Source organism: Silene latifolia, chromosome 1 (genome assembly GCF_048544455.1).
Source record: "Silene latifolia isolate original U9 population chromosome 1, ASM4854445v1, whole genome shotgun sequence".
Lineage (NCBI taxonomy): Eukaryota > Viridiplantae > Streptophyta > Magnoliopsida > Caryophyllales > Caryophyllaceae > Silene > Silene latifolia.
Window position 1 is genome coordinate 135,530,383 of NC_133526.1, and position 5,988 is coordinate 135,536,370.

Below are 5,988 nucleotides of genomic sequence, written 5' to 3' on the forward strand. Positions count from 1 at the left end.
AGGAAATGTTTGAGAAATGAGGAAGAAATATGAGGTTGAAGATTGAATAAAAATGGCGTTCATAGTTTATTTGTTATTGTTGTTTGATGTTGAACTTTCGAAGAGAAAAGAAAATGGAACGTGGGATTGGCTGGTTGAGAGTGAGAGTGAGGATTAAAATATTAGTTTAGTGAGTTGTTAGAAAAGTACGTGGGTGCGTTTTGTTGTCGATTTCTAGTTGGACCGCAATTTACTTAGGTTCAGAAGTGAAATGTGACAGGTCTTATACTAGACGAAAATACGTCTCAAGTTTACTATAATTTAAGACGGAATTTTTTATTATTATTATTATTATTATTATTATTATTATTATTATTATTATTATTATTATTATTATTATTATTATTATTATTATTATTATTTTCACTATTATTGCTTATCTAATCATGTGAGTTATACCAATCACAAGCAAATTAGACTAATTATTAGCCTAGAAATTTGTGACATACGAGACAAACACACGGCATACATGTGAGACAAACAAATCAACATGTTCATGCATACATCTCATAATCCATGCTAAAATATGAATTAAACTAAAGAATTTCATTATTTAATCCAATTAATCATACATTAACAAAAAGCAAAACAAAGATGCAAACTTTAATTATAAACATACTAATTAGACATAAAATGTATGTTATAATTTCTGATTAAAAGCAAAGACTTTAGAATCTTTCGTTTGTGTTGGAGGTGATTATGAATAAAGCATTAGTGGCAGTGGGTAAAAGAGCATGGTAGCCAACATATATCATACACTTACATCCATTGATACAATATGAAGACAAGCTATGCAGTGGGACAGTAAAATAAATATGTAAAAATAATTCACTCGAGAACAATGAATTATTAAAATATTTTGAAAAATTATGTTATGACATTGTTATGAACCCTTCGAAGATTACATCTTTTATACCACTGAAGTTACACTCCATAATTTTATAGTTGTTCTAATAAAATGTGAATTTATTTTTCGATTAATAATATAAATTGATCTATCACAAATTCTTCGGGAAGACGGTCTCTTCGTATGAGACCTTTAAAGTAAACCTACCGATCACACCAAGTTCGGGTTACACAAGTCTCTATTTTACGGGTATAGACATTGATAAAACGAGTTAGTTGCACTGAGTAAGGGCCTATTTTTTTGGACTTAATTTTAGCTCATTTCAGTTCAGTTCAGCTCTATTCAGTTCAGTTCAGGTTCATTCTGTTCAGTTCAGCTCTCCTCTTCACAAATAACTGTTACTTTAGTTCAGTTCAGCTCCATTAAGTTCAATTTATTTCAGTTCAGCTCCATTAAGTTCAATTCAATTCAAATAATTTCAGTCCAAAAGAACAAGGCCAAAAAGTATTGGCCGATCTACTTTAAAGTACTCCTCAATTCTTTCATAGTTATTATTGACTAATTTGATTTTACAACTTTTAAGATAGCCCCACATAGTCCGCGGGTTTAAGACTAGTTACACTTAAATTACCAACATTTGCAATTAGTGGTGAAACCAGGAATTGTTTGCATCTGGGACTAATTGTTTTTTTTCCAAGGTTCAAAATACATGAAAAGGCTTACAAGTCGATATGTGTACATGCTATTACACAATATTATTATTGAGTATTTCGTGTTTTAGCTTTGCATTTTAATCAACTTATTAATATTCGTAAACTATACATATTTATGCACTTTGAACCCCTTAACCAACCTCGTTTTTCAGGATAATATAGCTAATTATCGTCATTTTCATAGTCATAGTCATTTGCTTTTTATTTGTTATTCCCTCCTTTTATGGTCGTTTGTAGGAAAGGAGCTAATTGGAGCAGTTTTAGCATGATTTTGAGCTTAAATAAAGGCAAATCGGTTAACATAATGGTTATAAAAGAAGAGGAGGCAAGGCACAAGAACCCTTAGATCAATTAAACAAGATTTAGGATGATTTGGATGCTAACCCTCACGACTTATGGGGGCAACGATGACGAGAAGGATTAGAAGCGAAAACCGCTCAAATCCATAACAATAAGTGTTGGTTTGGCTATGAAACTATGATAGATGGAACGACATTGAAAGTAAAGTGGTCTAGCTTTTATAGATGGAACGACAACCAAAAATCAAGTAGTCTAGTCTTTTGAAGTACTCGATCCGGAGTCCGGATGAGCAAATGACGCCCATTTTACGATCCAAGCTCAACTAGCCGAGATCAGCGCCAAGTCGCCCGAAACAAGACTCAAGTCGCCCGACTACAAGGTCAGGAGTCACCAATTTTGGCTCAAATTTGAGATTTAGGATAAGTCTTGCATGATGATGGATTCTCGTATTGAGCCAACACTTTATTTAGCCCTCTAATTAACCCTAGTCTTGTAGACACTATATATACCCCTCTTGCAATAAGAATCTTTCTAAGTCCTCTTTGAGGAGGTTAAGCTCTCTTAGATTAGATTAAACACTCTTGGATAAGATTAGATTAGTCCTTTAATCTTTCCATATTTTACATTAAGCTTTCAATAATTGTTCTTTCAATTTACATCTTCAATAATTTACATATTAGATGTCTTGGGTTTATGCTTGAAGATTAGTGACAAGTCTTCACTTTTAGTCAAGGATTCATCTTATTGCTCTTTCTTTATTCCCAAGTTGATATACTCCCTCTGTTCCGGTCATTTTTTTGTCCTTTTTCATTTTGGGGTGTCTCAGTCAACTGTTGTCCTTTCTATTTTAACATTCCATTTGATGAGTAATTTGATCATTCACAGTCAATTTGGTCCACTTGTCATTTAGAAATTGCCCCCCTCCTCTTTCCTTGGTCTTTGTGCCAAAATCAAAGGACAACAATTAATCGAGACAGAGGGAGTACTTCTTATCGCTCATTACTTTAGTTCATCTTTCATCAAGTTTGTTAATTTCTTGTCTTAATCACCATGCCTAATATAGATTACATGTTTATTGTTGTTATTAGCATTTTTTTTTTTGCTAAAATGTGAGCTTTCATTATAAAGAGGCAAAACATACATCGTTACATTACATTTTCCAAACATTCACCCCTTATTTAGCTTGGTTTTACATGTATTATCCGCTCTTAGGAGTTATTATTTAAGCTTATATCGTCTTGGAAGTATTTCTTGTGCTTTTATGTCTTTTGTAAGAATTGTAGCGATTTTCCGTCATTTTTCCTATGTTAAGAAGAATCCCGAGCAAGGCGAAGCTAAAATGCGAGTAATGAAGCTAAAGTTGACGGGCCATCTTATTTTACAAGTCCCGACTCAAGAGGAGCTAGTAACATAACATTCCAAGCTCAAAAGAATAAAACAGAACGAGGTTATATGCTCATTTGAAGCCGAGTTCCATGCTAACTGATAGTCTTTGTCGCACACCTAATCAAAGATAAATTTCCCTAGACACAAATGAATGTAGTGCGAGGGGTCGAATACAAGGAGACGGGAATTGCGTTATGAAAAGCTATGAATAGACTTCTATCAAGGTCGGTTACGATTGATTGTTTGGTTGGTTTGATAACTTGTAAATCAAACGATGTAAATATATATGATAAAGGAGTCTATGGGAGTCGCGTCACACATGCAATTGTATATAGATGATCATGTCAAACTAAACGATGTAAATATTAGTGAATTTTAAAGCACCCATGTTAAGTTTTTCACAAATGGAATAGGCCATGACCCTTACACTAGCACCTAGGTCGCAAAGGGCCTTATCAATGGTATATGCGCCTATAGTGCAAGGAATAGAATAACTACCGGGGTCTTTAAGTTTAGAGGGAGACTTGTTTTGTAAGAGTGACTTCGGTGAAAGCAATGTTCTCAACCTCATTGAAGGATCGCTTCTTTGAGAGGATTTCTTTCATGAATTTCGAATAAGAAGGGACATGGGTAAGCAATTCAATAAATGGTACGGTAACTTGCAAATTCCTAACAACTTCAAATAACTTACCAAACTTACTCTCTTCTTTGCTCTTTGCTAGGCGGTGGGAAAATGACACTTGAACAACTTCCTTTGGAGGAGCATCCTCCACATCTTTCTCTTTCTCGACCACAATATGATCAACCACATTCTTTGAAATGGCATCACCTTCCTTAGCATTAGGAGAGATCTCTTTCCCAACAAGCACTTCTTCACTTTCTTTAGGCATAGGGGGCTCATCTTCCTTGGTACCAAGCTTACTCTTTTTCTTAAGCATGAATAAGTTGTGAGGAAATAGCACACGAACCTTAACAGGAGGATCTTTCCTAGCCTTCTTTTTGTAATTTCCCCCAAGCTTGGACTTTTTACTTACCACCTCATCATCCAAAGTCATGGATGGCTCATCATAGCTCATACCACTCCTCAATTGAATGACATTGACCATTTCATGTGGTTGCTCACCTTGGGGTGGTAGTTGACCTGTCTTTCTTTGAGAGCTATAAGCATCTAGTTGAGCCATTTGTTGCTCTAGCATCTTGATGGCGGCATTGTGAGCTTGAACCCTCTTTTGTACTTAGGCCAACAACTCCCTTTGAATTTGTATTACCAAGGCCTCAAGTTTAACCACCCCCCTGGTTATTTTGTTGGACATTTTGGGGTGGTGGACCTTGCGTTGGTTGGAAATTTTGTTGAGGTGGCCTTTGTTGTTGGTTTTGATTTTGATAGCCCGTTGGGTAATTATAGCTTTGTTGTGGAGGAACATAAACATTTTGTTGTTGTTGTTGTTGTTGAGGTTGAGGGTTAAGCACATTGTTACTTTTGTAGGACAAGTTTTGGTGAAATCTCGTGTTCGAGTTATAAGTATTGGAAAAAGTACCCGGTGGAAACGAACTTTCACTAAAAGTTTGATAAGCATTTACCTCCTCCATAGTAGCTTGTCAATGAGCGGCATAATGATCCGCACCTCCGCAACTTTCGCAACAAAAATTTGACTAGTAGAGGACATGACATTGAGTTGTTGTATTGCATTTTGAGCCTCCAACTTTTCTTGAAGCAATAAGAATTGAGCTTTCAAAATAGTAGTGTCGGAAGATTCCTCTTTACCTTTGATAGGAGTACTCCAAGAATTGACATATTGGGCATCATGAATCGCCATAGATTCAATCGTGGCATGAGAAATATCTGTGTCAATTTGATCAAACCGCCCATTATTGGTGGAATCAAGAATTCTTCAGGACTCGGCACAACATCCATTGTAGAATGTTATAGCTAGAAACCAACCATCAAACCCATGATGTGGGCATTGCCTTTGCAACTCCTTGTACCTCTCTCAAGCTTCATATAAGCTCTCAATAGCTTGTTGACGGAATCCCTTGATTTGGCTCTTCAAGGTTCGAGTTTTCTCCGGTGGAAAAAACTTTTGATAGAAAGCAAGAGTCAATGTTTCCCAATTGGTGATTCCCATGGCGGTGCGATCAAGGCTATTGATCCATAATTTTGCCTTGTCCTTCAAAGAGAACGGGAAAAGTATTTCCCTAATTTGAGCTTGAGTGACTCCCGTTTGTCGAATCATGGAGCAATAGTCACAAAAATTTTGAACATGCAAATTGGGATCCTCCAAAGGACTTCCCCCAAATTGCTTCCTCTCCATAAGGCTAATGAAAGCCGGTTTGATCTCGAACTCCAGGGCAGTAATTTGAGTTGTTGTAATACCGGCCGGAAGCATAGTCGCGGTGGGCTTGGAATGATCGAAAAGTTTCACCATCTTTTTAGTTGGAGATGGTGGTGGTGGTGGAGTTGATGAACTAGAAACCTCCTCCTCTTCAAATTCTTTAAGATCGTCTAGGTACAACTTTATTGCACTTTCAATTTGCACGGGAGAAGCGACCTCTTTAGTTTCTTTCAAAAAGCGTCGTCTTCTACACAAGGTTTTCTCGGGCTCGGAATACGGTGAAAGCAATTCTCCAATGTGAGAAGACCTGGGCATAAGACAACAATTTCAAGATATTCGTAAGCAACGGTCTCAAGGAACAAGTGTTCCT

General features: G+C 36.4%; 1 non-coding gene across 1 annotated transcript; it reads left to right on the top strand.

Moving 5' to 3' along the window:
* Nucleotides 1–5,232: 5,232 nt before the first annotated feature.
* LOC141618766 (small nucleolar RNA R71) lies at nt 5,233–5,340 on the top strand. Its single transcript, XR_012531494.1, has one exon. It is a non-coding gene; the product is annotated as a small nucleolar RNA R71 (small nucleolar RNA).
* Nucleotides 5,341–5,988: the final 648 nt, after the last annotated feature.